The 18,555-nt window shown below is 36.3% G+C and overlaps 1 protein-coding gene across 4 annotated transcripts in view; it reads left to right on the plus strand.

The window, feature by feature from the left end:
- Positions 1–18,555, plus strand: part of LOC138706523 (terminal nucleotidyltransferase 5C-like) — a 391,516-nt gene that overhangs the window by 229,152 nt on the left and 143,809 nt on the right. The window contains exon 1 of one of the 4 annotated variants that reach the window (XM_069835903.1): positions 12,609–12,758. The exons of the other annotated variants lie outside the window; for them this stretch is intronic. The gene's annotated coding sequence lies outside the window, so the exon portion shown is untranslated. Of the gene's footprint in view, positions 1–12,608; positions 12,759–18,555 lie in introns of those variants that run through there. 4 annotated transcript variants of the gene reach the window in all.

Raw genomic sequence — 18,555 nt, forward strand, 5'->3', positions numbered from 1 at the left:
TTTCTCCATTCTCCTGTTACTTCATCCCTTTTAGCCCCAAATATTTTCCTAAGCACCTTACTCTCAAACATCCTTAACTTCTACTCCTCTCTCCAAATTTCACAACCATACAGAAAAACGTGTAATATAATTGTTTTATGAATTCTAATTTTCAGTTTTTTTAGAGCAGATTGAATGATAAAAGCTTCTCAACCGAATAATAACAAACATGTGTTTACGTCATAATTAGTAACCAAGCAAGAATGAATTGTTTTGTTTTGTAAATATAGCAAGGACGTGGAATTTGCAGTTGAACGTTGTGTACAAAAAATATCCACACATTTTGTAAGAGCTGAAGTTGAACACAATCTGCTGCCATCTAGAGTATAGACATCGGAGAGTTCCATAAGATTGCTATTATAGGAATATGATGAATGTGTGGACAAATGCATTGAAACGGAGAAAAATCATTTCAAACATAGTACGCTGTAGCCGTCTGTGACGGGTCCTCTTTTAAATTAAACTTTGTGTACATGTTATGCAGTATAAAGTTGTGATGACTTCATATCGTATGAGACCGATAAACATTCTGGTACGATTGCCATCATTATTACATATTGAGGTCTTATGAAATAGTGAGGAGATTTTCGGAGTTGAAATCGAAGTCAATAGTTTTATGTCCCGAATGTACAGTCATGCTTAATTAAATCCACAGTTCGTATCCACGAACTTCGAATCCATTGATGATTAGTTGATTAGAGATAGGAGAATTCCTACTAGATGTATGGAAACAAGGATTTTCATGATACACGATGTACAGAATGCAATTATCGTTAAAAAGCGCTTCATATTTCGTAATACAGTATTTTTGTAAAATTTCCATATTTAATAAAATTCTTCATATTTTTTCATACATTGCATGATTCCCCCCTCCTCTCTGTTAATATTTCTATAATTAGGCCTATCAGTGAACCGCGCTTTCCAGATTTTATAAGGAGACACTTGAAATGTCAGTCACCCATTTCACCATCATTCCGGAATTTTCAAGGACTAGTGAAATCTCACAGTTACCCTTTAGATTCACTGAACTCCTAATGTGAACAAATAAATAAATAAATAAATAAATAAATAAGTAAATAAATGAGTAATTGAATCAATGAATGAGTGAATGAATGTATTAATAATTAATAAGTAATAAATAAATAAGCAAGTAAATAAATTAGAAAATTAGTAAATAAATACGTGAATGAATGAATGAAATAAGTGATTCCTATCCCACTTTTGCTCATTCTTTCGAATCCAGCGAAAATCTTTACAGTGTTGCCATGTCTAATTTTATGGTGTAAATTAGTGTTTTAAAAGAGTTTCAATTTAATTACAAAAATGAACTTTACTATTAAAATAATAGATGAAAATATAAATTTAAGATATAGTTATAAATAAGTTACTGCTTAGTGTTAATCACGTTTTATATTTTATTTGTAGTTTTGAACCTTTGTCGATATTTTAATAATATAGAGTGGGCCGCTAAGACATTCGATTGAAAGTCTAAATTCCGATTAAGGCAGTATTCATCGACTTTTAGGACAAAAATTCACATTTTTCCCGTAATGTCTTTCAAACTTTGGCGACATGATTCTTGGGAGTAAACTAAACAATTTATATAATTCAGACTTGAAAATCGAATTTGTGAGCCCAAAGAAAGAATGTTTCTGGAAAAGAAAATAATACAATTTTGAACTGACCTAACTCCTTTAGAAATTGACTCTGGGTAAATCTTCTTTCGCGAAAATGGTTCTCTACATATGGAGAATGTTAGGTACCAAAATTATTTATGTATCTTGAACCATTCAAAAGATATGCCACATTATATAAGCCCTTTAGAAAAATATAGGGACATGTATTTGTATATTTATGGGATAAAATAATTATAATCGATTGAAAATAATAATTGTAGTTTATAACATAGCCATGTTTAAGCTTTAATTTGATATCTCAGTGAAATCTTTTACCCAATTGAAAGTGTACACTTTTTGTCCATCGGAAGAATATTAAATATCGGAAAATATGAAATAAAAAACAGACACTGAAGATGGTGTAAGGTAAGCCTATAGAAAGTATAGGACACTTATAGCAATGGCAAAGGAAGCTTTTAATAGAAAAAGGAGCATCTTCTGCGGACCTTTGGAGAAAGAGCTAAGGAAAAGACTAAAATGTGGATATGGAGAAGGATGAAGCGTGTGAAATGGACCGACAGAATAACAAACAAAGCTGTGTTTGAAAGAGTGGGTGAAGAAAAAATGATGCTGAAACTGATCAGAAAGAGGAAAAGGAATTGGCTGGGTCACTGGCTGAGAAGAAACTGCCTACTGAAAGATGGACTGGAAGGAATGGTGAACGGGAGAAGAGTTCGGAGCAGAAGAAGATATCAGATGATAGACGACATTAAGATATATGGATCATATGAGGAGACAAAGAGGAAGCCAGGAAATAGGAAAGATTGGAGAATGCTGGGTTTACAGTGAAAGACCTGCTCTTGGGCAGAACACTATGAATGAATGAATATTATAAATGCCTAAATAATTATGAAATTACTGAGATAATGGGTACAAGTTATATTGTCTTGAAAACTAGAAGAAATGAGCTTCTACATGAGGCAAAAACTTTATTTATCAAAATTTACAAGAAATCTGACATTTCTAGAGTCGATGAATACCTTAAGTTGTGGAAAGTTCCTAATTTTATTGTTTTATATTTTATATAATGTATCGGTGATCCCAGGTGGTGACAGGATTTTTTCTCGTTGCCAAACTTTCAGAACGGCTCCGAGGTTCACTCAGCCTCCTATAAAATTGAGTACCGGGTCTTTCCCGGGGGTAAAAGGCGGTCAGAGCGTGATTGGAGAATGCTGGGTTTACAGTGAAAGACCTGCTCTTGGGCAGAACACTATGAATGAATGAATATTATAAATGCCTCATTCTAGTGCCGAGGTCATGGAAAGCATGGGGCTCTACCTCCATGCCCCCCAAGTGCCTTCATGGCATGTTACGGGGATACCTTTACCTTTTATCGGTACCTGTAAATCAATTATGGATAGGTAAAATGAGAAACTCGGTAAATTTAAATATTATATAGTAGACAAAATAAGAGGGAAAAGTCCGCACCTGTGGAGTAACGGCTAGGGCTTGTGGCCGCGAAACCAGGTGGCCCGGGTTCGATTCCCGGTCGGGGAAAGTTATCTGGTTGAGGTTTTTTCCGGGGTTTTCCCTCAACTGAAAACGAGCAAATGCTGGGTAACTTTCGGTGTTGGATCCCGGTCTCATTTCACCAGCATTATCACCTTCATCTCATTCAGACGCTAAATACTCTAAGATGTTGATAAAGCGTCGTAAAATACCCTACTAAAAAAAAGAGGAAAAGTACTGGTAAGATTGGGAGGGAAAGAAATCTAGTACCTTTCTCTCAGATTTAGTACTTTTTTTCCGCCAAGTTTGGTACCTTTAATTTTTCACTGGTGGAGACCCTGTAAGTAACATGGCGCACTAGTCGTTTGGAGAAGTCCGTCTCTTAAGATAATGCCGTAATTTTGTCCAGCTACTGTTACGCCTCGTCTTGTATGAATCACACTGCTGCATGTAAAGGTAACATACTCAGAAATTTAATCCACTGCAGTTGATAGACAGCGATGTGACGACGTTTCCCGGGTGCAACACGCCTGCTCACAGGCCTTGAACGCCCGCCAGTCGGCATGCAATGCCAAAAATGCGATTTCAACACGCTTGGCACTAGTTTCCACCGATACCGAAATTAGGCAAGAGGGCGCGTCACATGGGCCGAGCGCCCGCCGCCACGTTGCGACAGATAACAGATGACTTTCTGATTGATTGCCACACCCCCATACTCGTCAATGTTTCCACATTACCAGTGCTGAATTCGGTCATATTCCTGCTGAGAGAGGTACTCTTGGGAGGGAATTGACTTTGAGTTGTAAAGAGAGAGAGAGAGAGAAGAATAATCCAAAAAGGATAGCTACCCTTGAAAAAGGGGTACCGAGCGGTAACAGCTCCTAAATTAATTGTATAACAACAATATTCTATTACTTACTTACTGGCTTTTAAGGAACCCGGAGGTTCATTGCCGCCCTCATATAAGCCCGCCATTGGTCCCTATCCTGAGCAAGATTAATCCATTCTCTATCATCATATCCCACCTCCCTCAAATCCATTTTAATATTATCTTCCCATCTACGTCTCGGCCTCCCTAAAGGTCTTTTCCCCTCCGGCCTCCCAACTAACACTCTATATGCATTTCTGGATTCGCCCATACGTGCTACATACCCTGCCCATCTCAAACGTCTGGATTTAATGTTCCTAATTATGTCAGGTGACTTCGAAAGTTACTACAGTTAGTCTTGTCCCCCTTCTTAAAGATAGGTACGATTATGGACTCCTTCCATTGTTCGGGTACAATTTCATTTCCCAAATAGCAAGTACAAGCTTATAAATTTCGTTAATTAATGCGCTTCCACCCTCTTGTATTAATTCTGCTGGAATTTGATCGATACCTGGAGACTTATAATTTTTCAGATTTTCTATTGCAATTTCGACTTCAGAAAGTGTGGGTTCAGGTATAAATGGCTCAGCAGTTTGTATTTTAATTTCGTCCCGATCATTTCTATTTGGCCTATGTATATTTAGTACTTGTCCAAAAAATAGTTTTTCCATCTGTTCAGGATAGAATGAGCGTCTGCAAGCAAGTCACCGTTCTCATCCTTGATCACGTTTACCCTTTCCTGATATCCATTCTTGAATTCCTTTATGCCCTTATATAAACCACTAATGTTTTTATTTTTACTATTTGTTTCTACCTCATTCAGTTTTTCCTTCAAGTAATCTCTCTTTTTATTCCTAAGCGTACGATTTGCTTCAATATTCTATTTTAAATTATAATTTTATTTTAATTTTATTCTATTTTATTTTTGGGGGGCAGCTATCCTCGACATGAATAATTTATTTTTCATATATAGAACTGTACAGATGGTTATTTACAATTAACAAGGAATGTCTTAAAACATTAATGGCTATATCTTGAAGTTTCAAAAGATCGATATGGAAACGATGAAAGAAATTGATACAAAATCTTGAGATAGTGCCCCTTGCACCAAAGAGCAAGCCAATTACTTCCCAGCGACAAACGGGTATGTGGTATTTCTCCTCCAGATATCTAAAGCAGGGTTCATAATGTCTTTACTTTTCCAGATCTACTTCTTGTGGTTGTATTTCAGCACCCTCAAATCTGATAGTGGGATCGATTATGAAGCCAATCTTTTGATTGTTATCAATTGCTATGATGTCGGCACGTTTGGTGGAGCCAGTGGATGAAATACAATGTACTTCTTCATAAACGTCAAACTTTTTAGACTTCTTGAGACATTCAGCAATTCGGCTTCTAACCCAGTGATGACGATTGTTCCGCAACAGTTCCCCTTTTTTTTTTGCAGAAACCAAGAACATGAGGAAGGGTTTCGTACTCGTTGCAATGACGGCAACGGGATTCTTGGTTCCTACCTGGGACACTACGTACTGCGATGACATTGCAATTCATTTTTATATCGTTTGTCCATTGAGAGGTGGAAAGGCCTTTTTTGGTTGATATCCAGGAATTTGATTTTGAGCATTCTGAAAAATGCGAAACACCTTTACCACGGTGGTTAAGTTTGCTTATTGCCCAGCTAATTTTAAGAAGTTTAATCAAATATCTCTTCACATACGCTATGAGGTAAATGAGAAAAAATGAAAATTGAAATTTTGACATATGTCAATTGCAAAAAAAAAAAAAAAAAAAAAAAACAGAGCTTTCAGAAAAAAAACTAACCTCAGATCTGAAATCAGCACCCACGAATTAGTTCATAACAGCTGTTGATAAAAATTCAACAAAAAATTTGTTGGCCAGTAGATGTCTGTAATCGTCTCTTACGCGAAATAACAAGCTGTAATATGTAATTGAATCACATCTTCTCTTATCGAAGTTTTGATGTAATATCAAGACATCTGGGTCATTCAACTACAGATTCCTTTCAGCAGATTTCAGTCGTTTTTATCTTCTCGCATTCTTTGTAGGAAAGTTGGGATCAAGTTGGATTTTTCAACTTCTTACGCGGTTCTTACTTCGGATTGCATCTCTGTGACGTCCCCGACAGCTCACGACCTCAGAACGAAAAGGATCTACATACTTCGTGCACAGCAGGCAATGTTTACCGTATTTCAATTTTATATTACTGGCAGCCCAAGATGGGCGTTAATCTGAACACATGGCTGATTTTGGGTTTCCTTTATTATTGATCAATATTAAATATTGTCCTAACGAGGAATACTTCCACAGCATTATGTCAAAATCACCCTTGAGCATTTGTAAAATTAAAAACATTGTACAGTGGAAGCTCTTAAGGGGAGAGGTTGGTATTTTTTAAAACTTTTTTTGCTATTTGGTGTAAAATATTAATTTTTTGTATGTAGAGAGCTCATAGCTGTGGAAACTCAACCAAATAAAAATATTTTGAAAAAAAAATTATTTGGGGGCCCAAATTTGAAAAAAATATATCCAATGCAGGATTGTACTAAAACCGAAATATCTAAACCGTTTTTAAAGATAGATTCAAACAGTTTTTTGCAATGTATTTGCAAAAGCATGTTCTACAAACTGTCTGTAATAGAATTTTGATATTAGTCCCTACGTTTGTAAAATAAACAATTAAAATTTAATAATTTTCTGATTTCCTTTCTTGCAAACAAACGGACGTATTTTTTAAATAAAATCAATTACCGTAACAAAATTCCGTTACAGAGAAAAGTTTCCTAATAGTCTAAAGAATGTGTGTTCTAAATTTCATGCATGTATCTTTAATAGTTCAGAAATTATGTTCATTTTTGTCTGGCAATGTAGCAAAACAAATGAAGTTACTGGAAACCGATAAAAGCGGGCTGTGATTTAAAAATCCATAGTGCAGGAAGTTTAAAAATGACGTCTCAACATCCGATAAGGGCACAAATTTCCACAAAATGTTATGCAATGCATTCCACACACATCAAAGGGTATTTTAAAGAAAAAAAAAAATTTTTTTTTTGAAAATTTAATTTACCGGAAACAACAATAAAAGTGGGCGAGTGACTTAAAAATCCATAACGCAGGAAGTTTAAAAATGGCGACTCAACATTCGATAAGGGCACAAATACCCACAAAATGTTATGCCATGCATTCCACACATATCACAGAGTATTTTAAAGAATTTTTTTTTTTCCAAATTTTCTCATTTTTCACCAAAAGATACCATCCTCTCCCCTTAAGTTCGACAGAAAACAAGTTCGACATTCTATAGTTCGACTGCTTACGTAGGATAATAGGGACATTAAGAAGTGGGTTTGCCATTTGAATGGGAATTGGTTCTGTGTCTCGTAGTGATACTTTTGTTAAAGAAAAACGGAATATTTTATTGATTAGGACATCCATATTTAATCACTTATTTTAAATTAATGAACTCTTCTTTCTCTATTTGGGAATTTTGCCGTTTGTGAGACGGAACTGTCGAAACCCACTGTGGTACTAGAAGCGCATACACAAGTCTCGGGACGGACAGGAAATGCAAGTACAGTACTGTATTCGTTGATGGATAACCAATAAGAATTTGTATTCAGGTGATGCCACACCACTACCCTTATTGGACTGAACTTTCAATTCTGTTCAGTCGAACTTGGGAGAGTCCATTGTAATGAAAAAGTGATCAACACAAATGTAGTTAGTCCTATTAGCACAAGCTCTAACACATAGAAAATAGGTTTCTAATGTTAAGTAAAATGTTTCATGCTTCTACAGTAGTATTAGAGTTACCTGTGCACTTGTCTCTGGCGAGTGGTGGTGGTGGTAGCAGCCCTTTATTTTTTCGGGAACATAGGACATCAACAAGACATCGCTGACGAACCGGTTGCATTTCTTTGTTTTTCGGTGCTGTTAGATTAAAATCTTACAAAATGGAAACTAAAAAGCGAAAATGATTATGTCAAGGAAACGAGATTTACAATATAGTCTATTAGTACAACACAAAGTTTTGTATCAATTTCATGAAGCGTTATTGAATGTCATGAATTCACCTACAGAATAGAAGGCGTGAGAAATTAGGTCCTACTTCTTTAATTTGGCCCTAAATAATTTTATGTTTTGAGTTTCATTTTTTATATCGATAGGGAGGCTATTAAAAATGTTTACTGCCATATAACGCACTCCTTTTTGATAGCACGATAGACTTGCCGATGGAGTATGAAAGTCATTTTTTTAACGTGTGTTTATGCTATGAACTGTTGAATTAGTTACAAAGTTTTCACGATTACATACGAGGAAGATTATTAATGAAAAGATATACTGACAAGCCATAGGCATTATTTGTAGTTTTTTGAAAATAGTCCTACACGATTCCCTAGATTTGGCACCTATAATAATAACAAGAGAAAAGCGCAGTACATGTAACACCATTTTTAAACCTGTATTTCGCTTTCTTCAATTGGCATTACTGAATAACATTGTTTCCTTATTGTAGTAATCGTTATTCATCTATTTCGACTTCACAATGTCTGAATATGTTAAATATTCATAAACATATAATTATTAACGTTTGTGAGAAAATTTTAGGGATATATTATTTACATTTTTATTTTATTCACGAAATAGTCCTAAATGTCACTCGAGGCCTGAGATTACTATAGATAATTCTATTAATGTGGCCAGATACTGTAGGTGCCTATGATTTAATAATATGAGAGGGTCTACTTAAATTAAAAAAAAATCCCCTTTCAACGAAGTTTCCTTTTTGTTTCTTGTTTGCGTAAGAATTAAATCTTGGCGCGCTGTTTTTGTTATTGTAGCCATGGAAGCGCTCCGCTACCGTGCGTGACATACAATAACCCGCCGCGCACCTGCGAACAGGTAAGGAAGACTAAGCGGGTAAGCGGAACCAACTCCATAGTAGCGCGGGAGAGTACTCCAGTCGGAGTACACGTAGCTGCCGCGCATCGATTGGCCTGCTCGCGTGTGGGTCAGTAGAGCTGGAAGCTTCTGTCTGACGTCACAAACCGTCGCCATGGCAACGCGAGATGGGATCATCGGCGACGGGCACATTCACTGTCCGCCGTCGCGCGCTCAGCTTTTTATTTCTGGACCAAACTTGGCAGCATTGTTGTGACCCGGTGAGAGTTCTCGATCGAATGAAATGAATCGTTTCTGTGATTTGACAACTTCCACACTTCCTCCCAGAGGACGGCATGGCTGTTCGACTGCTCTTTGCTAATTAAATGAGTTTCTAACTACGGAGGCTTTCCAGGGAGGGTGAGATAATGAGGGATAAATGCTTTGTCGGTTAACGAATGTTCTTGTTTGAAGAGCTGGAGGTTCCATGTAACCAGAAAAATTGTGATTCGTACGGAGTTTAATGTATTTTCTCTGGAGCTGTCTCTCAGGCCAGAGTTCTTTTAATAATAGTAATAATAATAATAATAATAATAATAATACTAATAATAGTTTTATTTACCCTGGCAGAGTTAAGGCCATCAGGCCTTCTCTTCCACTCAACCAGGATCAAATCACATACAGAAAAATACATATCGGTATACAAATATTAACTTAAAAATGATAATAAACATAATTAAGTAAACAAGAGACATTGAATACATATACACAATCAGTATTAACTTTAAAATAACATTTATATATATATATATATATATATATATATATATATATATATATATATATATAAAAGAGACTGAATACATAATCACAAACAGGAAAATACATTCTAGTATACAAGTATTAACTTAAAAAAAAGAGTTAATATATATGAATATAATCTCACAACTAAAGGAATAGTAGAATTAGTATGTTCAGCACAGCACGTGTTACATTGAGACAATGACATTTACCTAGATATTAGTGTTAATGGAAAAATAAAGTAATGACTGTGCAACATAATAATAATAATAATAATAATAATAATAATAATAATAATAATAATAATAATAAAGTAAAAGTAAAAAAGGTAAAAAAAATAATAATAATAATAATAATAATAATAGTAAATAAAAATTATACCTAAAAACTAGTTCTGTGCATTTAAAATATTTCTAAATAACCTAATTTTAAACATCTGAGGACTAAGACTGCCCCTGATTTCCAGCGGCAACGAATTCCATGGCTATTGAGAAAGAACTTGAGTACAGAGATGTCTGATGACGTGGTATTGATAGCAACAGATTGTGCTGTGAACGTGTATTACGATTATGATGTGAAGCTAGGAGAGTAAACCGAGAGGCACGGTAGTTGGGTGTGGAATCATGAATAATTCGATATAGCAGGCAAAGAGAATGTACTAAACGTCAATCTTGCAAGCGGAACCAGGAGAGTCGTAGAAAATATTCCGATATACGATCATGTCGGCGGATATTGAAAATAAATCGGACGCAGACATTATGTACATGTTGAAGTTACGTACCATAAATCTACGACACGGACCTTCTAGCTTTGCTCTTTTTCTCGGAAAAAGCCATGCTAATGATTTTATTGCTCTCTAAAACACTTTTACACTCGACCGGGTTTAACCCCGAGAACCTCGGATCCAGCGACCAGGCCCTATTTCACAAAAGTATGGTCTAATACAGTGGTCGTCAGCACTCGCTGAAATGGGTATCGGGTAAGTAGTGTATCGGAATATGCACCGTCGTGCAGAAGGTTGAGGAAGGAAGCAGTGGTGCGGACGACCAGTAGCTGTAAAGTCTTGTTTCTTCTGAACCGACGCATGCGATGTGCGCGGTGAAAGGCCCGCCTCGCATCTCTCACGTCGCATGCGTCGGTTCAGAAAAACTAAGGGTTAAACGAGGACGCTATTTGCCGCATCGTTAAACATTATCATGTCATAGCTCTAATAGTTGTTTAATCGCGCTGTAACTTTTAGGATTCATGGATAAATGTCTAAGCAAAGCATAGACAAAAATTCGAAATAAAAATCTTTTCTGGGAAATGAGAAAAAAAATACTAACTTCGAAGTGACGTGTTCAAAATATACATTGACACCCTCAAAAGTTGGTAAGCGGCAAACTTTATTATTTTTTACTTCAGATGGGGGTCAAAGCGAGAGAAATGTTTAGAAAGAATGAGAATTAGTTTTAAAAGTGATTGCTATTCAAACTCTTTACTAGGTTCCGTGTTACGGCAAGTTAAACAAAGAAATATTTTCGTCTGGCGGACTTCTGTATGCAGAGTAACTAAACTTTTGTTTGTTAGAAGTGCGGATTCTCATAGAAATCATCGCTGTGATTGATTTGAAATTAGTTTTCGAAATATTGCCATCGCTTAATTTTTCAAGTTAATCGCGAGTTTTTAAATTTAATAAAAATAGTTCTGTTATATAGACATAAACAACATTTATGCTGATTAAACACTAGTATGACATACTTTCTGAAAAATGGAAAGAATATTATAGTTTTATAGTAGTTTTTATACTTATTATTATTATTATTATTATTATTATTATTATTATTATTATTATTATTATTATTATTATTGTCCATTCATTGTCATTATTGTCGTTGTATTATAATCTTGTATATCTTTGTAATACTATTTTATATGATTCCATTCTCCATTTATGATTCCATTATTTCATTTGTAATTATCATTTTAATTAATTGCTATTAATTTAATTACTTCTTTGTACTTTTATTTTAAATTATTGCTAATGTTTTTGTTATATTGTTTGTGCTGAACTGTAATTGGCCTCTGGCTGTTGTACAGCACATTAAATATAAGTAAATAAATAAATTATTATTATTATTAACAGGTGATATTCCTAGAAGGACTGTTTTGTGTACAAAAGTTTTCCCGCCATCTCTTCACAAGAAGACCCAATATCTTTTCCTTGTTGGTCTGTAGTTCAAGATTGCTCGAGGAATCCTTGTTCTAAACATAATAATAATAATAATAATAATAATAATAATAATAATAATAATAATAATTACCAATTTGTGCAGTAATACAATAACCTCTGTGTTACAATGGTACGTAACCTTAGTCATACTGGTTCCGTATAAAACAAAAGTATTGCATAAAAATATGATCTTTGAGATGATATTAAAAATTAGTAGTGCATCATTTAAAAATATTTCGATAACATAACTCGCACAGCAATAATAAAAAAATATCTATTTTTTATTTCCCTAATACTGTATACCTTTCTAAATGCAAGGTTTGACGTGTGTAAGTTATTTGTCCAAAAAATCTCCTCGTTAATTTTAATTCCGAATATGCGTTACTTTTGAAAAACCCTGTAGATCGTAGGATAATTTTATCTCAGTCTTATGATGCATTTTATGATCCGGTTTGTATGCATACTGAATGCAAAATAGGTTACCAGGCATAAATAAAGTTATGGAGCGGTATACCCTGCCCTAGACCAACATGAGCGGGACTCGAACTGTTGTAAACATGCTCGGACGGAGCCAGTTCCACCGCCTTCTGGAACACGAGTCGCGCGGGAGGGGAGAGGCAGGTGTGACGCCACCAACTTGTTGAGGGCCCGTCAGTCTGTTGTCTGCTGCCTCAGTTGGCGGTACTGTTCGTCTAGCCTTCAACAAGAAAAACAAAAAAAATACCGCGATCCGCGTTGTGACCAGCCTTTCACTTCTAGCTGTGGGCGATCCCAAGTCTTCACCTCTGCACGGGAGTGTTAACTATCTGCTCTTGTAAGTATACATTTTATATTCAGCGAAGGACGCATTCGTCCGTTAAAGTGACTGGTTTTCGAATACATGTCTGGATTTGTACACCCGGCGCCGCAGGAAACGGACGGCGTTCTAACCTTCCAGGGCTGCCATATGGCTGCTCGTATCTATGACGGCTCTTGTTCACGACAATGACGGATGTGAGCTCTCGGTTCGGTTGTTTTGGTACAAGCTGTGATTGCTTTCGTAGCATGACTGTGAATGAAACTAGACGTTGCTAGGAAACGATAAAATGCGGCGTATGTCAACTTTTTTTTTACAAGCGCGTGTGAGTGAGGAATTGAAATGAGATGAAAAGTGAATTCAAATTCGTTTTCACTTACGGAAACAAATATAAAGCTGTTGAATTGAAAGGATAGAATGTGTCTGTTACTGCTTTTGTTTTGTGAAAGGAGTGTGTCGTATAAAGGCGATTCGTGTGTAGATAAAAAAAAAAGCATATAAAATTGATTCTCAAACATTCATTGTAGAAAATTCATGTCATATTCCCTCAAGTTCGTCGAATATCTTAGATCAGGGTAAGGGACACACACATGTATTAATAAATGAATCAACCAGCAAATAGGTTAATGATTCAGTAAAAAATTAATGTTTTTGTAGCCAATATTTAATAAACCAATGTTTCCCAATTAATTTGTTGTATCAGATGTAGAATTGTAGAATAGACACCATTTCTAATACATTGTCTTTGAAAACGTAGTAGAAAAATTGTTGATTCAATCGAGTGAAGTGAATATTTTGCAAATCTAGCTTTCATGTAAAGCAGACTTGAACAATTTCAAGGAAAAAATTGTTGAAGTGAACATTTGTTTATAACCCTTCGCTTCAAAGTTGTTAAAAACATACACGAATTTGATGCTGATACATTTCAACAGAAACTTACTAGTTCGGTTAAATGTAATACTGTATTAAACCTACCTGTTCTTGAAAATTGCTTCCAATTTACTACCAACATCCAGTTTACCATTTAAATAATTGCCCGGAGTTTCAAATTCGTGGCAAACATCAGCGAATTAAAAACAGAGAGACAAAATATTTTCCCTGAATACAAGACTGTATTCTATCTAAAAAAAAATCCGTGTCCTCTGGCAACGCTAGACATATCGGTAAGTGATAGCGTTTCCGGTTACAAATCGAATTACGAATTCGATTATTAGGAAGAAAATAGGAAGTGCAAAATCTTTCCGAAGGTAAGAAACCAATCTATTATATTGTTTGCGGTGGCAGAGTAGTCAGATCTTCGACCTGTCACGCAGGCGGCCGGGTTCAAGTCCCGGTGAATCTGGAATTTTTTTCATCGAAAAATCGATAGTGACACTTGCGGCAGACGAGGTCCCAGTTGGACTTTTTCTCGTGGTTCTCCCGTTTCTCCATATTAACATCTACATTATAACGTCAACATTTCTCCATTCCGTCGTCATTCCATAGCATTTCCCGAACGCCGGTTAGCGACGTATGAAGTGGCTGGCCAAGGGACGAGTGAAATTGTCTGCTCGAAACCTGGGTACACAGCGGATCTTAGTGTAGTCAGCCAGTGTGGACTTGGGAATACACCTAGCTCGCTGATTAGCGTTGGGTCGTAGTGCATTCCTCCACAAATTCCATTTCTTTCCGTATCTTCAATACCGAGTGGGAGTGTTTTCCTCGTCTTATGTTTTTTCTGTCTTATGTTTTTTCTATCTATGCCATCTCCACATGGCCAGTTAGCCCAGCTAATATTGGATGTTTTATTGGGGGGAAAAAATTGGTTAGAATCTGAACAAATTTCAGCATAATACCTTACTGTCTTATAAAACTCAATAATAATAATAATAATAATAATAATAATAATAATAATAATGTATATAATACACCGTACTTGGCAAGACTACAAAACAAATAAAAAAAATCTTTCTTATTAAAACTGAAAACTCTTCCTAGTTTTGGATAGAATTTGGAATTATCGTTGTAGCTGGACTCAATCGAATGGACAAAATCAGATTACCGCATTTCATCTTGAAACATGCGTACCTCGTCCATGATAGAAGTAGTTTGAGCTCTCAAGGGACTTATAGGATAATGCATTATACTCGTACTTACAGGACCGGAACAGGCCATGGAGCCTACATGCCCGATTGATTTATGATGATGATGATGATGATGATGATGATGACGATGATATTGCTTTTTCGGGTGTGACCCAGTTACATTGTATTTATACAATAATTTGTAATATGTAGGCTATTTGACTATGAGATTGGTAATCAATTTCCAATTTTGAAGAATATTCATATAAGAGTATTACATATTTAGTATTGTAAAATCTTTGTTATTGTATGTAATTTTTGCTTGCAATAAAAAAAAATAATCCTGTCTAAGCCAGGTCGTTTCCAGAGTGACGTGAGGATTCTTAGTGGCTAAAATGAAAGTAAAAAAAAAAAAAGTTGGTTTACGAATGGAATTGAAGGTAGTTGAGATTGAAACCTGTAAGGAAAGTGAGTTATTTTTATGATCAGCTGGTAGGTAACGTCAGAAAGGGAAAATGAGGCCTTGTTAACGGCCTGAATTGTAAACGCCCACATTCTACATAGCGGTACAGTCGCTACGTTTGTAGAGATTTTGCGTATAGTATAGAATATAGGGCAATAATTACCAACTGCGGACCCGTTTGACAATGTATCATTATCAAACGTGATACCGCTCATGTGCTTAGCCGTCGAGTCTGCAGAGCAAGTTATGGACGGAAATTCCTTTTTGTGCCTTGTCAGCCTTCATCTTTTTCTTGGTATCAATAATGTCTTCATTTCCATCGTGTTTACTCTTCTTTTATTCTTTCTGTTTTCCTTTTGTTATCTGTAGTGTCTCCTCCTTTATTTTAAAACTTTATTATTTAAGAACGCTGTGTGTCAAAAGTGACGGAATTTCAATGTACCGGACGGGAAAAGAATGGCTTTGACAGGTGACGGATTTTCAGGCGGAAATACAATTTGCATCATCTTTCACTTTTTTTACCTGCTGTCATTTTTAATTGTTTAATTTTTGGGGGAGCGTAGACCCACAAGGCAGTACAGAACTAGAGGCAGATGATGTGGATGATTATTATTTTAATCAAGACTGGTAAGGAAGTTGCGTTAATAATTGCTTTTATTTGTATATAGATATATCGAGTGGATCTTTTTTTATTTTGACGGATTCTGACGGATTTCCAGGTGTTAGACTGACGGGGATACAATTTATGTATCGGCAACACTGAGCGAGAGCGAGATTGTGTTTGGCGAGATGAGTCCCATGATATACGAATCCCAACTACGAACCACATTCAAACGCATTCTAGAACAGGCATGGGCACTATGTTCTCTCACGGGCACTGTACACACCAGCCGTTCATTTCTCCCTCCACAAATATTCTACCTGTCTGAGTGTGCATACAGTAAGCAGAGGTTGAACTCGGTACCATAGCATTTTAATCAGGGGTGTGTAAAGTGATGTTCAGGCATTGAACTTTACCTGTAATCATAATAACAAAAAAGTCTTGTTCCCATGTTTCTTGGAAATTAAAACAATTTGAAGTCATAACGTATAGATGTTTATGTTTTTGGATAACCTGGTAACACGCAGGAAAACATAATTATGTAATGAATAGGAATGGAAGTTCGGACACCGAACCTATCAATTTAACTACGTCGCGTGTTATACAAGCGTTTACATCAACTCAGGGCAGAACGGACATTGCTATGTTTGAATCAAAATATTGCTCGGTATAATCAGGTGATTAAAACAAATAGAGTAAAACACACATATACGAAAGCGACTTACTTATTGTCTTTTTTGTAGAAAATGGTGATTTATTTTAAATAAAAATGGTGTACTTTAAGTGTCGCTAATTTTATTGCAATGTAGCCTACTGTCTTAGAAAAAGTTTTGTCGCAGAAGGCAGTGCGCATGATCAGACATATAACGAAACAAAACTAATTTTATTACCTCAACTAGTCGTTCTTTTGTGAATCAAGTCCTCTGATCATGCGCACTGCCTCCTTCCTGGGACTTGCAAAATATCTGTGCAACAAAACTTTTTTCTAGGACTGTACTGTATAACTGTGTACATTCGTAAACTGTCAAATATAAACCTGTTTTGATTGCCACTCAAACAAGAAAATGTTCTTTCGACATCACGTAGTGTTATTGATGCGAATTTGAAAAAGTTTTTATTTATTATAATCTTGTGTTTTAATTTATGCCTGTTCACTGTGCAGTTCATGTTGTATTTGACAGAGTTTCCAATATGCAGGATTTTTGGATAAATCGCAATATAGCGAACGCCAGTAGGGGAAGTTATCCCCACTCACATGAAATGTGCATTCGACACAACACTCGCCTAACACGTAGAGTGTCTGATGAGCTAGTAGGGGAAAAGTGGAAGGGGTCGTGGGCGGAGCTTCTACGTTCGCTATATTGCGATTTGCCCGAATTTTTTTCAAGAACACTCTCCAGTTTATTTTAGCCCCTTTATTGTTATTTGCTACCAACAGCAGATCGTATAGAATTTAAAGCTATTTCATAACATGATTTTTTTAGTTGGTTATTTAACGACGCAGTATCAACTAGGTTATTTAGCGTCGATGGGATTGGTGATAGCGAGATGGTATTTGGCGAGATGAGGCCGAGGATTCGCCATAGATTACTTGGCATTCACCTTACGGTTGGACAAACCCTCGGAAAAACCCAACCAGGTAATCAGCCCAAGCGGGGATCGAACCCGCACCCGAGCTCAACTTCAGACCGGCAGGCAAGCGCCTTAACCGACTGAGCCACGCCGTGGCCTTCATAACTTGATGGTAGATATTGTGTGCACAATGTTGGAGTTGGCAATTTTCCAGACGTATATTCTTCAATGAAGTGTTTAAAAATGGTGAATTCTCAAGTTTATGCAGATATCAGGATCAGGTACAAGTCATAATAAAAAGTGGACTGATTCGAAATGAAATTACTAAACAATTTCAAATTTATTTGTAAATCATGACGGTTATTAACTTTTATGTACAACTTACACACTTTACCCCATAATATATTTTTGTTCTTGACTGAAAAAGAGTCACCACCGAAGTCTTTTACAAGCACAAAGCAAAGTTACAGATTTTATTAACGGCATTTTATTACGTTCATAGTACCTTCAGTAGATCATAACTGAACACCTTACGAAAGGTTTAAACAAAATGGGCATGCTGTGTAAAAACAAACTATTAGTGTTTAGTAAACAATACAAAACCTTCACCCATTAAACTTCGAATGAACAGAGCTCTCTTCACGCAACGTCTTTCATTTTGCATACGAACCTAAAAGTAAAATAAACAACTAAACAACTAACGTCATTCTATAGCCAGTGTTCTTGTAGCCGCCTCTGGGCAATGTTTTGGTGTCCAGACTTCGTTCCTTAGTATTGAATAAATCATGATCGTCTGTGTCGGTGTAATGAACTTCGGCATCGAAGCCTGTACTTCCGTAATGCATAACTCCTGAAATATTGATTGGGGAATTCTTTCTGAGGTTTAGAGCTCTCCTGATGGCGTAGGATTGCAGCTCTTCCACCCCATGCAGCCCTTCCCTTCGGTTGAAGTCTCCCTCGTCCAATCCGGGTGTTGCAAAATGTTTGCTCGCGCACTTGTGGTTTGTTAGGCTCCAAGAAGCCGCGGAGAGGGGATGGGTTTGAACGTGCAAAAGCAATCTCTTATCTGCAGCCTCATCCCCCACGGGTGATGGAGTGAGGCAGGAAGGATCCAGT

This window comes from Periplaneta americana, chromosome 9, assembly GCF_040183065.1.
Source record: "Periplaneta americana isolate PAMFEO1 chromosome 9, P.americana_PAMFEO1_priV1, whole genome shotgun sequence".
In the NCBI taxonomy this organism is placed as follows: domain Eukaryota; kingdom Metazoa; phylum Arthropoda; class Insecta; order Blattodea; family Blattidae; genus Periplaneta; species Periplaneta americana.